Here is a 24,423-nt window from a genome sequence, read left to right as displayed (position 1 = left end):
GTCTGACGATAATACAGGATATCAGCTGCGCGCGGATGTTGCGACTAATCGCAAGCGAACGCGTACGTCTAGTATAGGAAAACCTACCTTTAGGCGAACGCACATTCGACGCAGCGTCAACTGCGAGGTACGTCGCTGAAATTCCCGGCAACAGAATTTCAACGCGAAATGGTTGATTCGAATATTGACATTTTAGGCGTAGAAATTTTGATCAGCCGTATTAAAAATGTCGAGAAATATGGAACGGTGACAGTCGGCGAATGTCGCGATAGAAAGGAAGTCGGTGGAACGAAATATGTTGTGCCATTTTGTGATCATTTTGACGAAAGAGATCGGAAAGGTAAAAAACAAATATTTAAGCATCGTCATTACGTTATTACCTGTTAAATTAAGTAGCACCCGATTGAGATACGCGCGCGTTCGCTTTTTATTTTGAACAGCTATTTATTTAAATAATTATTTCTCATAACGTACTGGCAAATCATCGCCGTCCTATATATTTCGGTAGGAATATCCGGTAATGCTTTCTTGATTCATGGTTGTCGGTATTAATTCTTTAGCGGAACGTTCAAGGAAAACGGTAAAAATCTTCTGTACCCAGCGCGGCTGTGCGATCTGTCTTTTCGCGGTTAGTATTCGCGGAACGTGCAAGTCGTAAAAAAGAAATTTCTGGATCTCTGTAAAATCACGGTAAGGCTTGCGCGATAAAAATTCATTTTACTCTCTGATACATAGTTATCTGTGCGGTCCGTAGATAGCTTTCAAGGTTAGTTTTTTTTTTGAGACAATAACTCGTCTGAATATTTGTCGTCGTTCGTACATTCGTGGTTAATTTCTGAATTTTAGGTACGATTGCAGGTCGATGTTAATTCATCAGCAATTATTCTGATGATTTTGAGAGAATGACAAGCACTGCATCGAACTGATTGGTATAATTATTATTATCGTTGTACTAACAAAATATTCCGACAGGTTTTCATTCTCTTAAAACTTTCTCTCAAATTATTATACTTACTGAACAAATGTTCCGACAAATTCGGTTAAAGTATAGCTCGCACGTTGAACTAGAGATTACCAAGGTAAATGACCGAAATATTTAAATAACGTGAAAACGGAGAAAAATGAAAGAAAATAATGCGGTACGAAATCGTTGGAACAACAAATAAATACACTAAGATTGGAGGAGAATGAAAAAAAACAATTAGGGAAGAAGAGACACTGGACTTACCTGGACTATCTATCACTTTCATTATAGCGTATGCTTCGCTTAAAAAATTTATTCAATCGTTTCCCACGATCAATTCGTTATAATCTCAATAATCTTAAAATGATTATATTGACCGCTTAAACCGGTTATATTGACTGTTAGATCAAATTTAGTTTTAAGAAACGAGACGAGTAAACGAATGACCATCGATGGCCACCACAGTCAAAAATGCTCGACGAATGCTCGATCGACAGGAAATAAACGCAATCCAAAAGATACGGGTACCTAATCGGGCAATTAATCGAGTCGTTGACCGTTCCCACAAGACCTGCTCACGCAATCGGGTGCGTAGACGAGATTCCGGCACGTCGGAGAATGTGGAGGTAGTTATGAAGCCGGCGTAGATTCGTCGTGATTAGATCGATAATAACTCGCGGGACGGCGCGGCGGTTTCTGGAGCGAACGTGATTCCGAAAAAATTACGACGGCACGATTTTGCGTGGGACAGGTTCGTTGGTCCGGGCCGAGCGTGGACGCGGCTCGAGATGAAATTCGAGGGTATCGACGAAACAGGAAATCAATCGTCAGCATCGCCAATAAGGAAGCCAATCCGACAGGGATTAAACCGCGGTCGCGAAATGCCTTGACGCAGCGGAAAATGCTCGGGCTTCGAGGGCACCGATTATCGGAGGCCGGCAATTAAATCAGCCCCTTTTCTACAATTACTGCCGCGGGACAAAGATGCCCGAAGATCCCGAGGACGGGCCGACGACTATCGCCGGAAACCGCTCGCTAAAACCGGATCAGTTTTTAATGGGTCGCCTGTGCCCGGCTGTTATTGAATTAATAGTCCAGCCGGCACGATAAAGCTTGACCCGGCGATGACGTTGTAATTTAACGCTTCAGGTGTAGCGCGCTTCAACTGAAAAGTTGCGGACCAACCTCTAACCGCACGTCCGCCGCGGGGATGAGGAATCTCGGCGAGAACCAAAGGGTCTCTCGGACCCGTCACCCTTTAACCTACGGTCAGCCCTGTGACGAAAGTTATCGCGATCTCGCGTTTGCCGTTCCGTTTCCACGCTACGCGGCGAATCAAGCCAAATTTGTCGCTCGACCCCGGATTTTTCTGCAGTCTTGCTTTGGGACTTTGGATCTTTATGCACGTCGCAGTATAAAATTGTCTGAAGCAACAATTAATTGGTGGCTTGTGAAATGTATTCAAACACATTTTAACACGCACCAGGTTTTTAAAATTGGTCTAAAGGAATTGAATATTTTTTTGTTAATGGGACTCGTTTATCGTACAATAACTGAAATACATTCTTTTAATTTCGCTATTACGGTAAATGCTCTCCGATTGTCCCTCGGCTTGTAAACCGAGATGGACAATTTGGGAAGAAGAGACACGATTATTCGAGCCTCGCGGGCGGCTCGTTTTTATAGTCGCCGATTGTCAGCAACTATAAAAATGTGCTGCGAGGCTCGAATAATCGTATCTCCTCTTCCCAAACTATCCAACTGAGGGACATTTGGAGAGAATTTACCGTACTTGGAATGGCGAGAAGAAATAAAAAAGCTCTTGTTTTTTTATCTTTCTTATATGAATCTGGAACGAAAACTCAAAGAATGAGTTTTGTAGTTCTCGGTAACTTATATGCATACTGTAAATTTTCCGAAATCGGTTGACGCATAGTCGAGCTGCGGCCATTGAAAGATTCAAAAATTACCTGTTTCTAAAATCCGTAAAAAAAATGCAATTTTCACGATCTTTAAATGTTCGTAACTCATAACGTCAATCAGTTTGGATGAAATCTTCAGTATGATCACCGAGAATCTACAAAATGCATTTTATAAATTTTCGTTCCACATTCATTTAAAAATGTTAAAAAACGAGAGTTTTTAAATGTTTGTTGTCCTTTCAAGTAATGGCAGAATTAAACAAAACGTATTTTAGTCATTGTGCAGTGAACTAGTCCCTTCAACATTGAAAAGAAAATTCAAGTCATTTAGTTCAACTACAAAAACATTATAGCGTTTTAAAATACGTTCGAACATCTTTGCCAGGAATGGTGCACATCGTTGGAAATTCTGTGACCACAGATAAGACGAAAAATCTACTACAATTTATATATACGTGAGATGAAACTTAACTTTTGACACTTAAAATTAGTTCTTCACTTTTAGAAATTTTATTTGGCGACAGATTGAATGAAGAATTTATTCAACGTTAAAATTAAAATTTGCTGTGTTTGGCATCATGAATGCATAAAATCTGTTGTCTATCGATTAACCCTCCAACCGCAGCCAACGTGGAATTCGCGTTCTAAATATTTTGTAAGATTTAGCAGAAGAAGCTAAATTAAAAAAATGTTTAATATTAAATTTAAAAACATCTTTTCATTTTTATTGCTTATCTTCTTATATCCTTTTTAACTATATTCTTAGGATGCATCTGGATAACAAGTAAAACTAGCCCCAAATTTAGCATGATTTCATACCGAATGATCACGATTGCAGGATTAAAGAAACTGTAAATCTTCCATCGTTAATGCAAGTTGTAACAATAGTTTCTCAAAATTCGTACAGAATTAAACGAAGCGATGGTTGCTTTAACATTCGATTCAGCTTGAATGTTTCTATATTCCACAGAAAAAAGCAGTTGTTCTCCTTTTCCTTTTAGGGGTTCACTTTATATCTTCTTTACTTAGTGTATCTAGCCTGCACTGCGACAGATTTCATACAGAGCCACGCTGTGATCTACACGATCGCGTGCTGCGACAGTATCGTTCAAAGAGTCGTATCAAACAAAGTTGCACAACACGTCGATAAATCGTAACGTGTGTGGGCTGTCTAACATTCAACTCGTGCTGGTAGTTTGGGGCCATTTCCGTTCGGATGATATCACGTGAAATATTGTAAACGCTTCGCAATAATCTTCTACACGATGTTGATTCTCCGTAAAATGAAGTTACAACATTTTTCACCGAAGGAAGCAAGCCTACACAATATTTGTCCATAGAATGAAATCCATACGTGCTTCCTCGGAAATTGAAAAGCGTATAAATTGTTTCGTAAAATGAAACCCATGAAAACTTTTTGAAATAATGATAATACGATACCAGCTCGAATTTTTTCCACGGGGACTCATTTAGCGCGTTTGTAAATTTTAGGACGTCCGAGAAAAGTAAAACCAGAGTGGTAAAAGTTCAGATTTGATTTGGATACGCGCGGTTTTACGGCGAAGCTGTTACGCGAAATTATTCAAGGATCGCCATCGAGCCGGTTAAAAAGCGTTGCGTTACCATGCCAATTTAATTGATGACTACGTCTTCGAAGTTATCTTCGCTACACCGTGTTTGATGCCGTGAATGCCTCCAGCATTTATTTCATACCATTACGGTGCGACACAATGAGCGGCCCTCTATTTGCATATCCGCGTCGCGACGATAGAAAAACCGTCGTATTTATTTCACTTGTACAGTTCCGCCGGCAATTAAGATTTTTTGCGCCTGTGCCGGAGGTCCGCGAGTTTGTTTCACCTCGAAGACACTTTGTACATACGGGTTTTGCGAACGGCGGTCAATATTTGGAAGCGTGCATCGCCGGCGTTCGCAAATAAGGGACTACTTTTTCATGCTGCCAGGCGGTTCGCGATACGAAACGGTTAAACGACCGCGTGCCCTTATCCGCGTAACACGTGCAGAGATATAGAACCGAGTCGATTTCTGTGCGCACCGGCACCGGTTAATAGAGACGGATTCCGCCGGGCTTCTGAGAGCGGAAATTATATTTTAACGTCGACTGGCATCGACTAACAACGGACCATGGTGTCTCCGCCATTTCACAGGGTTCCGCGCGCGCGCGATAATTCTCGTTGCCGCCGAAACGCCGATATATCATTCGCGAAAGTTTTATTCTCTCCGCAGCACCGACTGATCGGCGGTTTTGTGTACAGACGGGATAACGCGTGCTGCGAGCGGGTTCGAATCTGGCTAGACATTTCCAAACACTTCGTAAAAGGGAAGCGATATCGGATACAATACGAAATCAAACTGGTTTTTAGCCGTTGCGCTCGAAATGCGGAGTTAAGGCCAGTTCTTTCTGTGTAAGTCAATCAAAATTTCACCGTTCTCTTTGCCTTTGTTCATTCTTGCCGATCATTTTCGAGAATCTATACTTTAATCCTTTGCGCTCGAATTTCTCTTACAGACAGTTCTTTAAACCAGTTAGCTGTTGCGGTCTCTTTGAAAAGTTTGCGAGTTACTGTAATTATATCGTATACGTTTGATCCTCCTCGTACTTCGTTTGAAGAGGACACTTTTGTGAAATGTTTCATTTAATTATTAAATATATATTAAGAATACCAAAGTAGTATTTTTCGGACGCGTCAAATTCCGTTTTATTTGCATGTCAAGGGGTTAATAGAGCAAGACAGTTTTTGTTTCGGATATGTCTTCATTTACCTTCATATTCCCAGATTTTTCATATCAGAAGAACGAAATTTTGTTTCGATTTAGAAGAAATTAATAACATTTATTTTTAGTAATTTGTGTATGATATCTTTATCGCGAGTCTGAATTCTGGTTATGGTGCAAAGGGTTAGGTACGTTTCTCACATTTTTCACATAGAAAACGACAAGAATGTTTCTGGGTTTCTAATGGTATTATGTCGGTTACGGAAAATTAGGAAAAATGTATTGAACATCGATGGTTTCGACTGTCTTGGCACTTCATTTCTCGGAAATATGAAATGGAATTTTATTGCAGGCGTGAACGAAAAAGTATCTATGTTTCTCAATCTTTAAGATGTACTCACCTAGTGGTCCAACCGTAAAGTCGACTACAGCAATTGTCTGAAACAGAGAAATCGAAGAGATTATTAATCCGTACGAACGTGGTAGCCATTTCAATTACGATCAACAGGGAACAATGAAAAATAGAACACGTGAAAACGTCTAAAGGAAAGTAACGTCTTGTTTTTCTCGCGAACCTATTTCTGAATAATCTGTAAATATTTACATCAGTGAGTTAGCTTATCTTTTTCAATGTTTTAAAAAGGTCAAAATGTTTTATCATTAATTTGAAATTTGAAAATTTTTGTAATCCTGCAAAACTGGTAAACCGATCTCCGATCACCGTGTTCCAAAATTATGGTACTTCCGGAAACTGAGGACTTTCTGAGGTCATTTGAAGTAACTTTCTCCTGAGCGAAAATTCAATCCGCGGCTTCGTTTACGAGTTATTAGCGAAAAACTGTGACCAATGAGAGGGGAGATTAGCTGGCGCGCCCAGTTCTGCTCGTTGGCATGGTCGCTTCGCGCCGCCTGATCTCGTCTCTCATTGGTCACTGTTTTTCGTTAATAACTCGTAAACAAAGCCTCGGATTGAATTTTCGCTAAGGAAAAAATTATTCCAAATAACCTCAGGAAGCCCTCGTTTCCCGGAAGTACCATAATTTTGGGACGCACTGTTTTTTTGAGAACGAGATTCTGATACTATATCTCGAAGACTGAAAACAAGCGGGAATTACCGTTCAGATAAAAGTTGTTCAGAATTTCGTCCCCTACAATACACTTCAAAATCATCGGGATCGCTGCACATCTACAGTGTCTCTCAAATTTTACGGTTTTCCCCAGAAAAAGTAGCAGAGAAACATTACTTTTCCATCCTCCCGCGATATATATTTCCTGTTAAGGTCGAAATACATCCATTTACGAAGAGAAAACGAAAAACCAAAGTAAATATTAACCGAACAATCAACGAAATAACCGTCCGGTGTTCTCCGCCCTATTAATTCTCTGATCGATGACGATGTCGAATGAACTTTCGTCGCGTCGTAAAGCGATTCCAGCGAGTTTTTCGGGCAGAAACTTAATCGACGAACTACAACGGCGTTTCCGTTAATTTCCCGCGATCATTAACTTTGTTTCTTCGACGCGTTCCGTCCTCGCAGTCGCCCCGGTCTCGTCTGATTGTTTTCACGGTTCGTTGACTCCCGGCAGCCGAATCGCCGAGCCCGACACATTACGGAATCGTCGAAAAAAAAGAAGAAAAAGAGAAAGAAAGAGAAAAAAATAAAAAGGACGGACGGCGTCCCGCGGGAGACGCGAGGAGAAAAAGGGGGCGTCCGGTCGATGTTTAAACGCGATATGTCACGCTAATGGGCATCGCGGGGCACAAGGCGACGTCCGCGGTAAAAAGCGGCACGTACACGTGGATAACGATTCACCTTCGGCGGAACTACTTTCAGTACGGTACGGCTCGGCTTACTTTATATATTCATTGTATTCCGTGCTCTATTCTATTCCGTCCTTCTCCTATTCTATTCCATTTCGGTTCCCGGGGATCGTTCTTTGTACGTCCCCTCGGACCATGTTAGGAAATTACGTAACTTACCGGGCGCCATCAGCGTACACGGATGCAAACGAGCGGCCGTAACTTCGTTACAGGGAAGATGGCGATGGCAATTCGTAAGGAATCCTTTTCCCTCCCCACCTTCTTTTCGAGCAACCTATCCGCGATTTCGCTCGCCCTTTGTACGGGCGTAATTAAGTCAAAAGATCTTCGGCCCTCTTTCCCCGGCGCACCGCACCGGCTCGGGAAGAGCTCGCCCCATCCGCTCTGCGGTTTTCCTAAAGGAGTGGCAAGGGGGGGTGGGAAAAAGCACGGGGTTTCTATTTAGTTTGCCTCGGACCTGGTCACGATTTAAAGCAGGTAATCAGGAGCAGAAGAAAATCAGTGTCTTAGCATGACAATGCGCCCGGGCTTCGCCCTTAATGGGTTACACGGCCGCGTGGGCGGAGGAATAAAAAGTGTTCGCGGGCAAATTTCCATAAAACAATACCCCGGGTATTAATCAGTCTTTCTTGTTCAGCCGTTCGAGATTACCCCGACGCTGTCATCCCCTTCGCGCGGCGGTCCGTCCGAAAGCGAGAACGAACGTATTAATTGTTGAACTTTCCCATCGGCGGGCTTTTCTTTTCCACCTCCTGCAACCGGAACGGGAAAACCGGGCTCTCTCCCGATGGCACGGCCGTGCTAAACGTGGAAAATTAGGAGCACCCGTTAACAAATGGCGGCCGGTTTAAATGTTAAAATTACTGGTATGGACATAAGTGGATTACGCTCCGCGCGGACAATGGGGACAGTTTCGGCGAAGCGAAATTTGCTTTCGTCGTCGACACACAGAAGTCGTGTTTCGCTTGTTACCGGCGAATTTTCGTTTCATTCCACCCGCATAAGGAATTTATGCGCTGCCCAACGTCGCTCCTATTCGATCCGCGGACGCTGATCTAATGGATTGTTAATTCGACCCGGTGACGCGTTTATTACTTAATGCGCCGGATACTCCTTGTTTTATTCTGTGTTTTCCATTTTTAACGCTAGACCTACTGAGCCGGTCAAAATCGCCGGTTTCGCATTTTTTGTTTTAAAATTTATTTACTTATCTATTTGTTTACTTATTCATTTATGTAGCATCAACGGGACAAATGACATTTTAATCTCTCTACAAAAATTCAATACGATAACGATAGTAATAATTAAATAATAATAAAATGGAAACAATGGTTATCATGGTTACATTCGTTCATAAAAAGGTATTAGGAATAGGAATATGATTGGTTCACTGCGGATTTTTATGGAGAATTAAAATTGTTCGCCTTAATTGCAAGGTACACCACCCATTTGATTGGACTAGTCAGATTGGCGTAAATCCCATTTCTGAAAATGTTGACATGTCTCTTAAACTGTAATCTATACATGCCAGTGAAATAAATTACAAAGTTACTACAAATTATCTCGATAATAAATTTGTTAACAGTTAACAATACACATGTTTGTCAACAATAATACTCATTGTTTCTCCAATTGAGGAGAATGTGACTTACGCCACTATCATCTCAATTCACTCATTCATTAACCGATTTCGATGAGATTTTCAGCATGCGTACAAGTGAACGAAACTACAAAATGTATTCTGAAAATTTTCGTTAGAGCGTCAGTAAAAGATCTTAAAGAAACATAACTTTTAAAATTCTTTCAGCAAGCCACCAATCGCAACTCTTGAGAACGATTGTTTAGCCATTGTTTAGTAAACTAATCCCTTCTAACAACCAAACAAAATTTCGTTCATTCATAATCATGAAAAAGTATTTCCGTCTCGAAAGCTGTACGAATTTTATTCGTACATCGATTGTATTCCTATTTATACTGTCCGGTGGTCGAAAGAGCTGCCGAGTTGATTCATTTGAGTTGACAATTTTTAGTTGAATTCAAAGCTCCGTAGGAAATTGAAAAGAAAACGTGTCGACGGTGTCAGAATCCTTTAATCGTCGCGAAGGAGTCGACCGATGAGCAACGTTTTCGCAGGTGTCGCGGAATCCCCAACATTCTCGAAGGAGCGAGCGCGCGGTTTCCGCGAGGCGCGCATAATTACGGGCGTAGTTCCGTGCAAGCGAACGAGAGTGCAGGGACCAGCCATACGTCGTGTTACGTGCCTGATATTCGGCTATAGGTATTTGCCGCGGCGCGGCACCGGAGCGGACTCTCGGCAAATTAATATTCCCGTAGGTGCCTGAAAATCCTAGCGCTGTATGCAGGCGACCTTCGCGAGCTCGCAGAAGTGCATTGCCCGCGAGGCAATATCGCGGCCGTGTATTTTGCAATTACGCGTAAATAGGGTTACACAAGATTAGAGAGTGAATTAGCGCATTCAATTAACGTTTACTGCCGCGCCGCGTCGCGCGTCGGGCCGCGTTGGGCCGGCCCGGCCTGGCCCGGGCCGCGTTGCATCGCGCTGCATCGCGTCGAGTCGAGTCGAGTCGAGTCGAATCGAGTCGCGCCTCGCGTTGCACCGTGCACAGGGCCGTGCACCTATTTCATGGGATTTCTCGTGCACAGCGTTCCGCCGTATCGCTGGCACCGCAATTCGGCACGATATGATATGACCCCGTTTCAGCTCAGGCGCCGAGGTTACGGAGAACGACCGCGATTTAAGAATGAGCCCGGTACATGGTACTGCATACAACTTATGGCACTCCGTGATTGCAGCCATCTACGAATTTCGATTGCAGCCATCTACGAATTTCGATTGCGCCCGCTCCATTTCGTGCCGCTTACGTGCGCCGCGCCGAGCTTCGCCTCGCCGCGTCTCGTCTCGTCTCGTCTCGTCTCGCCGCGCCGGTCGATTGCTTTACAAAAATGCGCCCCCCGACCGCGCGCAATATCGGCTCGATTACCGGGAATTTTCGATTGTCGGGGAACACATTTCCTTTTCTTCCATTCCCTCGGCTTCATAGGAACGCCGGGCTTTTAATCGGGCGACGTCGAAGTCGCCCTCTCTTCTTCGCGATCACCGAGGCCGGAGAAGTTTATTGACCGATGGGACAGTATCACGGGTAACCGTGGACATTACATGATTGATTAGTGACGGCAACAACGCGATACTAAACCGATTCCAGCACCGAGAAATTACTTTGCCGCTAATCCAATTCGTAGGTTCGACCGCGTCCACTTCGCGGTTATCGGATGCCACATTTACAAACGTTTATAGCCGAACTGTAAAATGTCTATAATTAGATCGAATCCGGATTATTAATTGCAATCGATACTAAATCTAATGTATCATTTCCTGCCACCGGCGGTGAACTATGTTACTATTTACGGAGCCCAGTTACACAGTTCTTGCGGGGCCCATTTCGATCGATTCTTCTATTAATTAGACGAAGCCGCGCAATAATTACCTTTTTTCCATGGAATAATTAGTAAGTGGGAAGCAATTATTTTCGAAGCGTTGGTTAGCGCTTTTATCGCAGGCGCATAAAATCCGGAATGCACGTGTAACTAGCCTGCTGTCGTGGCAGCTCGCAATCAAAGATCCAGAACGCTGACAAATTGTTGGCGGGCCGGAGGATCTGCTCGGCGACCGGCACGATAGATTTATCATGCGGCCGGAAATTGCGCGAAATTATCGTTGATTACGTATACCTTTTTATTTCCCGCGCGAGATTGCTCGTTGATAATTACGCGCGGATAATTATTTCGTGTAATGGGTTCGTCCAGTGTTGCCGGGGAGGTTTCACAAAAGTTCGCGTAATACCCGCACGAAATCATGGCTTTCTCTCGGTACGTGTCGACAACACGGAACCTTGGGGAGGCACCGTCCGAGATTATCCTGGACCAGCCTCGAATGACGCCAGTTTAATCGAGTCGGAGGGTAATCTAATTCGTCCTTTAGAGGCGGCGGCAACGGCAAGGAACGAAACAGCCGAGAACGAGGCCGAGCACCCTTGTTTCCGACGTCGGCCGTCCTTCTCCAGCACCGTCGAATCGACGGGCTTTCTCTTACGTGCCCGAACGAACAGAAATAAACCCGGCGCAGGGAGCCACTACCGTACGAACATCCTGGCGATTTGCGGACTAATGCGTCCCCTATATGTACAGAGTGTTTTAAAATTTGAGGACCGTTTTGTCGCACGTACAATAACGGACAGAGAATGAAAGAAATTCTAGTTTCGACTGTAACCGTTAGACTCTGCGGATTTTTATGGAAAAGCAAAACTTCCTTCGTCGATTGCGACAATTATAGACTAAGTTCTTTCGTTGTTCAATAGCTTTAGCAGGTTGGAAAGAATACGTTGACATTTTTTAATTGTTTCCATGTGTCTGCCATCTTAAATTTTTACTATGCAATTTTGCCATAAATGGATATAACGACATGGATATTAAATTAAATGGATATAATCTAGGAATCATCTCTTAAAAGAAACAGAGTGTAGATAATTATCATAACTGCCTACATTTACTTGAATGTGCTTAAATATCGATGAAAGGAGAACAGAATTTTATTTCGACTTGACAGAATGAAATATCATCGAGATTTGGCTGATTATTACTAAAAATATCCATTACGAGTCGGTCTCGTGGAAGTACGTGACGGGGTTAACACTTTGCCGTATAACATCGTGTCAGACTCGTTGTGACGATTTAGAACGTGGTTTGCTCACTATGGATCGGTCATTCGCGTGTTTTGAATCCGTAATACAATTCTATCCTTCTATTATCGATACTTAAACATTAAATTTAAAGTTTGGCGAGCAATGGCATACGTTATCCAACAGTGACAAACAAGTGTTAATCGACGCAACCGTGAAAGAATTGTAGTTCAAAAGGTTAAGAAAGTAAAACATGCGTCCGTAGATTTCGAAAAGAAGCAAACCAAATAAATAAGTAACAATTATACAATGCGCGTATAATTGAGACTAAAATTAATCGGCTTACATTTACGACCGGTACCGTACCAACCGAAAGTAAAGAAAGATAGACGAAAATGGACGAATTTGTTAACACATTGACGGCCGCGGCAAACGCCTCGAAAATTTCATAAAATTATAGTATTTTATTCGGTGAAATATAAAAATTGCACAGCAAATTTATGTGACATGCATCGCTTTTTCAACATTCTTACGCCTCGCGAATATTAATAAGATTAAGAAGTTATGATAGGCAAGCGTAGAAATTAATTTTCGAAAATTAAATTTTAAATAACTCTGTCACAGACATATAGGTGTCGCGGCGGTCAAAGTATTAACACTGTATTTATAATACACTTTTTTACTAGTGCAATTATGATACACCTTATTAATAATATAAACAGAATAAATTTGGCTAATAATGTAATTATGACGCATTCTTCAAAAAATTACTCTAAATAAATCTTTACAATTAAAATTTTCGCGAAGTCACGAGTACGTGACTTCAGTCGTCAAAGTGTTAAACAGTGTCACCGTCTCGAAAACGAAGCATGATCTTGCGGAATGACAAAGTACCGAGCGATTCCGTCAAGATCGTGATCGGTGCATCATTTTTGCAACGTCCAATATAAGAGTTAGAACCGCGGTTTCGATCGGCGGGCCGTATCGTCCCGCAGAAATTACGGGACCCGGGAAAGAAATCCTCGACACCATTGAATCATCCGAAAGGTTCGCCGGCGCGCCACGGTCGCTTGTAAATCTTTGGAATTAATTTTCCCTCGAAAGCCGGTAACCGACCGCGAGATCGATTTTCATCGGCGGGGGACGTTTCGGTCGGCGCGCGTGTCGTCGCTGCATTATGGAGCGCCCTGTATAATTCACCGGAATATAAAGACGCGGACAATAAAGTTTCACGTTTCCGCTTTATTTCACCGGGCGCATCGAATTTGCGATCCAATAAAGTCTGGCTTGTATTGTTGATCGCCGGCTCTCCCGGCGAAATAATAAAGCGAACGGGATTTAAACGAAGAGCTGAATGTTTCATCGGCAGCGTGCAACGTCGTTGCACCCGCGCCTGCGCCTGCGAATGACGTTACCGAAGTTTCGCGGGCTGAGATATCAACGTTTAGCCGGCGTGTTTAGTTAATTCATTGGGTCTCGGGGTTTTTATTTGCCGCAACGAATCCCGGGCCAGCGGAATAAATGATTATGGTGATTAAATATTCATGCGCGCAACCGGAGAAATTTATTCAGCGAACGCCCGCGAATCTTTGCCGCGGGTACGGTGATTTACCGGGCGCATTGCGCGCATAGAATCCCGTATTTTCATAATCTGAAACGACGCCGCGGCTACCCTAATCGTGATCACATAATTTCCAGCGATTTATTCTATTCTATTCTATTCTATTCTATCCCGGAAGGCCTCGCGCGGGCTCGATAACCGGGACAATTCGCTGACGAAATTTCTGTGTTCGACACAGACCACCGACGTGTCCACAAATATCGAAATTAGTATATCGAAGCTCGATATAATAAACGGTATCCGTTTTCAAACGTTACTTTGCAATCTCGTGCCATTTAAATTGTTTGTACCTAGATTGCCACATATTATTTGACATTTGACAAGCAGAAACATTGTGACGAACAAAAATGGAGAGATGTTCGAGTCAACAACGTCTGTTTATTATTATAAAATTGTTACAAATTTGGTTGAGCAGAAGTTGGAAGATCAAAAGAATAATGCAGATCAAAAGAATAATTAACAAATTTGAAGAAAGTGGTTCACTTGGAAGTAAAATTAGCGAACGACATCATCGCAGTGTTTTCTTTAACCCTTTGCGCTCGAGTTGTGACTCCGAGACACCGCTAAAAAATGTTTACGTCACATTCCAAAATGATTCTTACATCAACAAAATTTAGATTTGAAAAATTGTTAAAAGTATAACTGTCGTATAAGTCACGAGACTCAATTTCACGCGCGTAAAATGCGCTCTGTCTTATAAAATAAAGGCGGCGTAAGTCAGAAAAACTATTTTAGATTTACAGTCAAAGTGGCTTCGAGTGCAAAAAAACTATTAACACAGGAGATAAATTCTTATTTAATTCTTGTCCCTTGAAATTGATGATGGAAGCTTTTATTTTGCATAAAGACCGGCAGTCTAGTTAGAACATCAGTTTCTGTCTTCATTTCTCACGGTTGTGCCTGCAATTGTTCCAAAACTGCGAATGCGGGAAATTTTGAGAAAACGTTTTTCCGTGTATCGATTAATTTCAATTCCGAAGAGCCCCCGATTTTTTCAGAACCGCCGAGTGACCCAACCGACAAATCTTAAGTCTGCTCGTGACCGAGTAATCAGCGATCGCTACAGACTTTCCACGCGAACCGTATGAATAATAATAATGATAGATGGCCCGTTTGATCGAATACCTTCTGCTACATGCGCGCGTTCCGTCTTCGATACATGCTTTTCTCTCAATTTGTTCCGAGCATGGAGTCGCTTCTTTTCCCGGTATATTTTCCCCAGGCGAATACATTATCTGACAGAAAACTATGTAACAGGAAGATCGATCGTGGCGTGGATTAATTACCGGCGATTACACAAAAGCCCGAATGCTGCACATACCGGCGCACAGTAATTGAATCAATAGTGACTGTTGAAATCCGAGTGGCATGCCGCCGCAACATCTGAAGAAGAAGGAGCAGCAACCGCGCGCAGTCGAACACACAGCGCGAATACAAATCGAGGCTTTCCATGGACGACGTTTTGCGCAGTGGATATAATCCATCCGTGAATGGCATACCACAAAGCCGTCCATTTCTCCGGCGGGTTAAATTTCTGCGACTCAGCCGCGCGACATTGACGAATGCGTCGACCAAAGAAATCATGGCTCGCGTGGCAGCTGGATGTACGCGGGCTATCGTTTGCATGAAAAACCGCGGCGATTCCCTTCGAAATCCCGGTGGGCGGCCGTTCGCTACTGTTGACCCCGTTGGTCCTTGAACATTTCCGTTGCCAAAAGTTCCTGAACCAATCAGCGTGCTTCCGACTTTCTGCCGTAAGGGTGAATCACGAGAAAATCGAGATCTTCTTCAAGAATTCGATCGTCCACTGCCGGTTATTTTAAACCCTTTGCACTATGATATTGTGTCAGGCTTGCTACAAAGATTCCAAACGTGATCTATGAAATCTAAATGTTGCGTGCACGCTTATTTCAAATCGAAATAAAATTCGATTCATCGATTGTCAATATATAAAGATTAAAACAGACTTGGGCATTGTTCGAACTGTTTCGAAGATATATTTGTCTAAGATAATTATCCGAATGGATATTTTGTGGTCGAACATTTTATTCGAATACAAATTATTCGTTATTCGTCATCAGTTATTTTATTTATTTACTCGAATGAAATCTCGCTCGGGTAAATTTGTATCTAGACAAATGTAGTGAATAAAATTGAGTTTTGAAAAAGCGTCGAATAAAATTTTATCCGTTAAAATTTCATTTATCTCTTATCCGTCATTCGAATTAAATTTTGACCAATTTTACAATTAAATAAAGATCGGCACACAATACATGTAAATTTTCGACAAAGAAGTATAATACCAATCATAGTGCAATGGATTGTAAGTTACTGCGAAGATTTGTTTTATTCACTACATTCTGTTTGTCAAAGTGGGAAAATTGAATTGTTGTATAGTATATGTCCAGAAAAGAACTGTTGAAGAAGCCGAGTTGAAACGGATGAAAGTAAAGACTTTAACTTTTAAAATAAGCTCAGGTAGAAGATTATACGATCTTTTTTACACGAAGTTACAATAATAATAAAAGAGTCGTTTACTTTCGCGAATTTCCTTTCATGCTCACAATTTGTACATAAAGCCCTTACATAACCAAGTATACGTCTCGGAAAGGAATTTTCGAAAGAACCGTGTTGAAGCACGCGGAAGTATAAACTTCAGACTTTAAAACGAGCTCGGGTAGAATATTTTACGATTTTCTTCACGCGAGTTAACAATAATAATTGAATAATCCTTTACTCCTGCGAATTTCTTTCTATAGGTATATTCTTTTCGGTCGCATTTCTCCATAAATATGTTTCGAAAGGAAATTGGACGAAAGATAATTTAAGGACGTGAAAGTAGAGATTTCAGTCCTGAAAACGAGTTCACACAGAATATCAAACGATTTTTTTCCACCGCTAGGAGTTCCGCTATCGCTCGAGCCCAACGTGTTTGTTTCTTTGCACGTGGAGAACGTGTAGTTGCGCCAGCTGCAGACTGCACTTGCACAAACCTATTACTAATCCATAATGTTGAAGAATAGGCCCGATGATCCCGTAATTCACTTTCCACCGGATTCGCTGGACCAGGATCTTGTTTCTGCTCGGTGTCCATTGAAATTGCGCCTTGAAATCGAATTTTCTTTTACAACGAGCGTCTGGGATCCGCTTTGGCAGCGGACAGCCTATAAATCAGAGGGCTGATTTACGTCGCGATCGCGATTCATTGTCATTTTCAGAAGCCACCGTTCGCAGTGCCTTAGCGCGGCGGCAGGGCGCGTCGCGATGATTTACATCGCGGCGAAGCTACGTGTAATCTATTTGATGCGTTCTTCTTGCATTAATGATTGTGTTTGCACGGACAACATCGTTACCGGACGCGCGCATGCAAAACGGGTTCCGCGTGCCGGCCGGGCAAAGGAAGATTTACGGGACGCTCGCATTAAACATGGCCCGGCAAAAATTCTTCTCGATCGCTCGAATTTCCCGTGAACGCCTCGCGGACGCGACGTCGTAAAGTCCGCCGTCGAAAATAGATATCGATCCTGGATCATTAACCCTGGCCGGATCGGTGATACAACGCGGGAGCACCGCGCCGGATAAAATCCTCATTTCGTTGCTATCGTGCCCGGCTGTCGTAAAGTTTTTCCTGAAATCCGAGTCATCAAGAACTCAACCAGGTATTCTGGCACGTAATCCGGAAAAATTAATGGACCGTTTTTCTACGTCAGTAGTATGGTAGATGTCCGAATTACGGTCAGTGTCCCGATAACTTCCAGTTCAATTAATTAATTTAACGGTAAATTAACGTGGGGAGAATCGTAAAGAAAGACAATTGTAATGTTGAACTTGGTCTCTTTTCTCTCTACTTTCATTTATTTACTAGCATCTCTACCAGACGGAAGCTCTTAAGATACCGTGAAAATTGTTTCAATTTCTTCGTACTGAATTCGCGAAATTACTTGTAGAGCCTATGAGAAAGCTTAAAAAAAATAATACAGAACGAACGAAGATTAATATTCAGTAAAATAAATCGCTCTAGGTGAGATATCACAATGTTAAGGTTATATTACATGACCTTGACATAACCGATTATTTGTTTAAATTTTAATTTCTATTTTCAATTTTAGTTTCATTTACGCACGGTATCTGGTTCCAGAACTTTTTATTTCCTTCTCGTAACATTCAAGAATGATTGGATACTTGTTTCGTGGGAAAATTTTTATCGATGGAAGAAACGTTGAGATTTACCTACAAGTTCTTAAGAAATGTCAATTGTGAATAGCTAAAGTTATTTTTAATAGTATTGAAGTTCGCTAACTAGGCACAGTAACTAAGTCCGCTACCCTTAACCCTTTCGCTCCGAACGACGGATATATCCGTCATCCATATGAAAACTCGCGGAGCCGAACGCCGGATATATCCGACATCCACATGATCGCCCTCTGGGGACGAACGCCGGATATATCCGACATGCTGGTAAAATCGCGACCTAATTTTTGGACTGCACCGCCTCTTGTTACTATTGCGTGAATCTTTTGGCGAAACAAACAAACGACAGTCCGAAATAAACGACACACCATTCCAGTTATATTTGTTCTACCTGCATTTCCCATTATTATTGTGTTACATGTCATAAAGGGATAGAAAATCGAAAGTACTAACTTTAGGACTAATTATTATGTATTATGTTTTGTATTATGAATATTATGTTTTATTTTATTACTGTATATTATATATTATTTCTTCACTTTTTCCATTGTTAATGAAACTCTTTTTACCTATTAAATAACTTTATACCTTATGCAGAAATTATAACTATATTGTTTTAAAGAAAAATCCCTTTTCTTCCCAAATACACTATCCACGCGCAATGTGCACAATTTCGGCGGGTGGTTCCGTTCAGGAGGGGCGCTACGGCGGACTGAACCGCCGTAGCGAAAGGGTTAAAAGCCTTCTTCAATCCTTATCTTGACACCGCGAAACGTTTAACTTCTTTTGCATCTTTTGTGTGTCGTGTATTTTCTTAAAATATGACATCGTAAATAAAACTGAGCCGGCGAAGTAAAAATGTCGGCAAAAAATCAGCGAAGAAGAAAGAGGAGCATACGACGGTTAAGTAATCGGAATGTAAACATCCGGACACGCGTTCTCAGGCGACTGTGTATATCATCTCGTGCAGGAAGATCAGTGTTTTCTCGAGGTACCGTTTATTTGTTTTATTTCTACATCTAATCGCCAGTAGGAATATAAGTGTTTTCTCGAGGTACCGTTCATTTGTTCCATTTCCACGAACAGTAATTTCCAATTGCAATGCGGCGTAGGAAAACGGCTTTACTCCCACGATATCTCGCGGGACTAAATTAGGGATATCGCTAACCAGTTCGAAAAGACACGCGTGGCAACAACAAAACGTCGAATCGACCGGTTTTCCAGAGTGTCAACCGGTACTTTGCGGTATGTAGACCGGTGCTCGAATACCGGAAATGCAATATTAATTATAGCCAGGGCAAAGTCAACTGGCCGCTGAAGGCCGCATTCAGAGAAATATCTCGGCCACTAAAATCGCGTTCTCGCTGATTTTTCCCAATTGAATGGTGAACTGAGGGATTAACGTTGTGAGAAACATTTCTTGACGAGTGTTTAACATAATTATTTCAACGTAAACCAGACGTTCTTTTCTTCCATAAATCAAATGCTAAGGCGAAGTGTTGCTTAATCGTTACCTCGCCTAACTTCTCGATCATCGATGTGCTAAAGTTATTTTTAATAGAACTGAAGCTAGTTTTTCAACTACATTTTTCGACCCAAAGTATATAAAATATAGGACTCTTCTTCGTCGCTTACGTTACGACTAGAAGCTCCGTGTTTTTAGGGTTAACAAAGTTAAGACGAATGATCGATTGATCTCGATAACGAAAACTGTACGCGTTGTTCGTTAAGCTAAAACTTCGTGGCTCAATTCGGCAGACAATGAAAGAAATTAGCCACCTTTGCGAAGCTCTTCCGGTTTAATTCCCGGGAATTGACCGGCCGATAAGCACAGGCAGCAGCATTTGGTGTACTTAGCACGTAAAAGGGCAGATAGTGCACGTATTAAGGATGTTTACTATAATGTTTATCGGGTCGGAGGATCTGTGCCGGAGCAGACGCAGCCAGCAGAAGCGTAGCCAACTGAGAATCGTGGCGGCAGAAATAGAAGAGAGTATGGTGACAGTAGTCTAGCCCCGGATTGACATTCGGAGAGCGTCGCATACAAATAATATCTGATCTGGCGGCCACACGGCGTTTAGTATATCAAGTGTTTATGGAGTTAAATCCCAACTTACCGTTGCATGCTCTATTTGTCGCCAAACGACGATCAAGATCGAAACGATGACAAACCGACTGAGAGATTAAAATATCGCGGAGTCAGTTTATCTAAACTGGTTCGTCTAGATTACGTCGTTACCTAAGCTGACAGTTGTCCTATCTGTCGCTTTATGCCACCCAAGTGGCTGCACTTATGCGAGGCAATACTGGCGACGCGTTGCTCATAGCTTAAATTTCTGTTGCAGAATCGTCGATGCAGAACTGCTCGAAATTATCGACAATCGAGTGTCGATTATGTTGAACTTGTTCGTTGTTTAAAAGTTAACCGATCGGTTCATGTGAACGTGAATACGAACAAAAATGGCATCGATAAGAAGAATCGCCGTTTCAATTGAATCATTATCGAACGATTCCTACGATATGCCAATGTAAATCCACGGTATAATCGTGATAGTTGATACCAAAACTCGGACACTCTGAACCGGGAGTCGGCAACCTTTTTTGGCTGCGAGTCAGAATCTGCAAAAATATTGACTCTTAAGAAGACGTTTCGGGTCGGTGGTATTCTCGTTTTAAAACAGTCTTTTAGTGAACAATAAGATAAATTTTGTTGTGAAAATAATGATAACATGGCTTTTAAGCTTGAGATATAGAAATTTAAGATTATAATTCTAATTATTATGAAAACAAATAAAATAATTCTCAAATTATCCAATGAGTCACTCGGTGACCGGTGGATCAATTTTATTGAGAAAATAATTGCAACATGCTTTTCAAGTTAAACATAAAAATAGAAAATTCTAATTCTAATTATTATAAAAACAAATATAACTGTCAAATGATCAAAATTGTGACGAAATGAACGAAATGAAATATGATCATAGTCCGAAGAAATACAAAACTCTTTGCCTTGAAATTTCGAAGATATCAATGAAAACGATCGTCTCGATCTCATCCTATTTCTCGTTTTGTTTGGGAACATGTCCGAAAATGAAAGCTGCGACACTTCCGAATATCCGATGGCAGGGAGTGGTGGGCAGAACGCGAGGAATTTCGCCGGCCGAAAAAATTGAATAAAAGCTCTCGAAGGAACAATGTATCGGCGATGGCGAATCGCGGTGATTTAACGTCATACCTTTCGCGGTTCAGAACTGGCTACCGGTAAGCGAGTGCTATTAAACGGACGTGGCCTCGTAATTCACGCGTTAATATCCCGCAATGCATATTATCGGATAAATGGGTTCGGCGGCCGCGCAAATCAAAAAGTTCGTACGTTATCTGTTAACAGAGACGTGGTAGGGGGAAAGAAAAAACAGCCGGAGCCAATGAGCGGGCCGCGTGATAGCAACGAAGCTGTTAATCTGCCGCGGTGCTTGAATTTCTGTTGGGATATCCGGTTTAATCGAGCAACTTGTTCCTTTTTTTTTTGTCCGCGGTTCACGGTTAACATCGCTGCTTCTGACGCAACGAGGAAGCAGCTTGGACGAAAATTAATGGATAAAATGTACCGTATACCCACTCCGCCGCGTACTTATACAGTATCATATAACCGCGAGCTTGTATCCGCGTAAATTACGTCAGCCGTTTCCACAATTGCGCGAACTTCACGCGAGAACCGCGATCCTCGTGCACGTAGGCCGGCACCGAATGCAGTTTTCCCGGCGAAGTTTCGAACCGACCGCGCCGTTTGTCACGAATTTTCGACAGTCATTTATATTCCGCCCTGTGCACCTGACAAAAAGCCCACCTATTGCTCGGCCATCTCATAAGCGACGCAGCTTTTTCGAGCTTCGGACCGTGGCGTGTTCTCCGACTTCATCTTCGCGAAGATCTGTGACGGAAACCATTCGAAATGAACGGGATAGACGATACTTTGCTCTTCTGCCGGTTGCCTAAAAATTCTTCAACGCTGAACTCCACGGTTGGGTTCGCGGGAAATCGTTGATATCGTTATTTTTTCTATGAATCACTCATTACAAGGATCAGGCGAAGGCCGCATAAATTCCATCTTGCCTGGAAGGAATTTTCCGTTCAGAAAATTGCCTCGTAAGAATTACAAGACAGAATATATTTAAATTTTTTACAATTTTCATAATAATCTGTGCCCCAATTAAAGAAATATATTCGACAATTTTTAACGGAAGCAACTTTATCATTTCAATAATTATAAAATAAAAAACGTGAAAGCGGCCATTTGACCGCCGGTGATAGGTTTAGTATTAATTTCATGTTACGTGATAAAAGTAACAAAAATATCTCGATTCAGAATTTTAGCGATTTTTATCATCATAATATATATTTCATTTTCGGATTATTAAATTGTTTCTGTTGATATATATATATATATATATATATATATATATATATATATATATATATATATATATATACAATAATCCGAAAATGAAAAAGCCAGTGTTAACCCAGTGTTAAACCCGGCATTAAAAATTGTTCGTCTAAAACACGGACACTTTAAAGTCCGCGCCATTCGATCGTCATGGAAACAAATTATTGCAGAACGTTCCTTAAAAACGTTTTCGCGAGAGGAACAGGCACGAGCTTTGATTCGAAAACATTTCACGGTGACGGCATCGCTATCTGAATGATTTATTCTAGCATCGACGAAGTCTCTCTATCGGCAGACTATTACTCAAAGACCATGTCCAGTACTTTCGCGTTCGTTGCATCACAGAAAATGGAACCTCCGGCTGATTAAACTGAGTTCCGCGGCGACGACAGGATTCCCAATGAATTCTCACGATCAATGAAAGTTATTCACCGGGAAGAAAAATAATTGAGTGCGCCGCGATAACAGTTCACGGTGCAGATTTCCTGCGGCGCGTCCGATTCAACGGGAGCGCGGCGTGGCATGTGTCCATCAGACACATAGGGTAATCGAAAAGATGAGAGCAGTTACAGGATCGTGTTTTATGTGCCGGCCTGTATGGAGTCTAGTCCTACGCGGCACACGGACCTTCAATTTAGCCGAATGGCCGTTGTTGTCAGAATACTGATAACGAAACACTGTAAGCACCTGGAACGGTGCGCGCTGCTTGGCTGGAATCAGGAAATTACCCCTATCTCTAATGAGCTGCGACTGGCGAACGAGTCACTCACACCCGTTTCCCGGCTGTAACGTCAGCGATACCAATTGGGCCGCGATACCCAGACGCATGCGGGCTTTTTATATCGCGCCTGTACTGTTCGACCGGCGCTTTTTTTCAATTCGCGCATCCCTTTTAAGCAGAGTAAAAAAAGAACAACAAAAAATAGAGGAAACAGAGCACAGAGACGAACCGGAGAGCGAGTGCGAGAGACAGAGAGTGAGCGAGCGAGAGAGAGAGGGGGGTGGGACGAGGGTGCGGAAAGCTAACGAGAGGGCTCGGGATATTTTAAATCGAACAACTAACGAATGCCGGAGATTATTAAATTCCCGCCGACGTTACAACTTACTCGTTAGCGGATAAAAGCACTTGCCGGAATTGCTCGAGATATTTAACGCAATTTCTGGGCGGGAGGGCCACTTTGAGAGCGCATCCCCGGCACCAGGGAACCGGCAAAGAATATTTTAGCCGGCTCATTTGGAAGCCGGTCAGCAAAGTTCGCGATATCTCGGCCACGATGAAACACTTTGCCACGCGACCGCGTAATAACGCCCTTATTTAGTTTACTTGCTCATTCGAAATTCTAATCCCGTTTAAACGAGGACCGTCTCGCGAGCCACGGCCACCCTTTAAGACCTCGGCTCGCTCGAAAAACTTACCGGAAGTCGCGAGACTTACTCCGCCAGCCGAAGACCATTAGGCTCTCTGCGCCTTTTAGTTGCTGTCTACCTTCCTTCCGTGCTCTCTCTGCCTTTCCATTTTTCCAGCCTCTATTCCATAAAGTATTTACTGGAACGCCAACGACGCAGCCGAGAGAATACGAGGCCCATGGGGCTTATTGAAGTGTGCGTATGATGTCGATGCATCAGTGCAAATATTCTTCATGGAATCGAATGGTGATCGAACGCCTCGTGATTACACGTGCGATTGCAATTTTCGGAAACTTTCACTCGATTTGATCTCGAACGTATCCTTTAGCGTATCTGACTTTAATTTATTTTGAAGAAAATTTAATCATTTAATAATTCAGTGAATAATTTTAATTATTAATATATAAAAGAATATAGTTAATAATGATATGTATAAGTATAATGATTGCTTCTCATATTCTGATTCATATATTCATATTTCTGTCTAATTTAGATTTCATTGCCTATCTGTTCCGATCGACTTGAATGCTTCGTTTTAATCGTGTATCAATTATCGAACGCGTTTAAACGGAACCACGATCCAAAGGACAGGGGAACATGTTAACGATTTAATGAA

General features: G+C 42.2%; 1 protein-coding gene across 1 annotated transcript in view; it reads right to left on the bottom strand.

Annotated features, from left to right (window-relative positions):
• Positions 1–24,423, bottom strand: part of neo (ZP and PAN domain-containing protein neyo) — a 371,329-nt gene that overhangs the window by 191,476 nt on the left and 155,430 nt on the right. Inside the window, exon 3 of the mRNA XM_076518589.1 lies at positions 6,024–6,060. The gene's annotated coding sequence lies outside the window, so the exon portion shown is untranslated. The remainder of the gene's footprint in view (positions 1–6,023; positions 6,061–24,423) is intronic.

This window comes from Megalopta genalis, chromosome 2 (assembly GCF_051020955.1).
Source record: "Megalopta genalis isolate 19385.01 chromosome 2, iyMegGena1_principal, whole genome shotgun sequence".
NCBI classification, from domain to species: Eukaryota; Metazoa; Arthropoda; class Insecta; order Hymenoptera; family Halictidae; genus Megalopta; species Megalopta genalis.
Note: the sequence above shows the minus strand (reverse complement) of the source record. Positions and strands in the feature narration are given on the sequence as shown.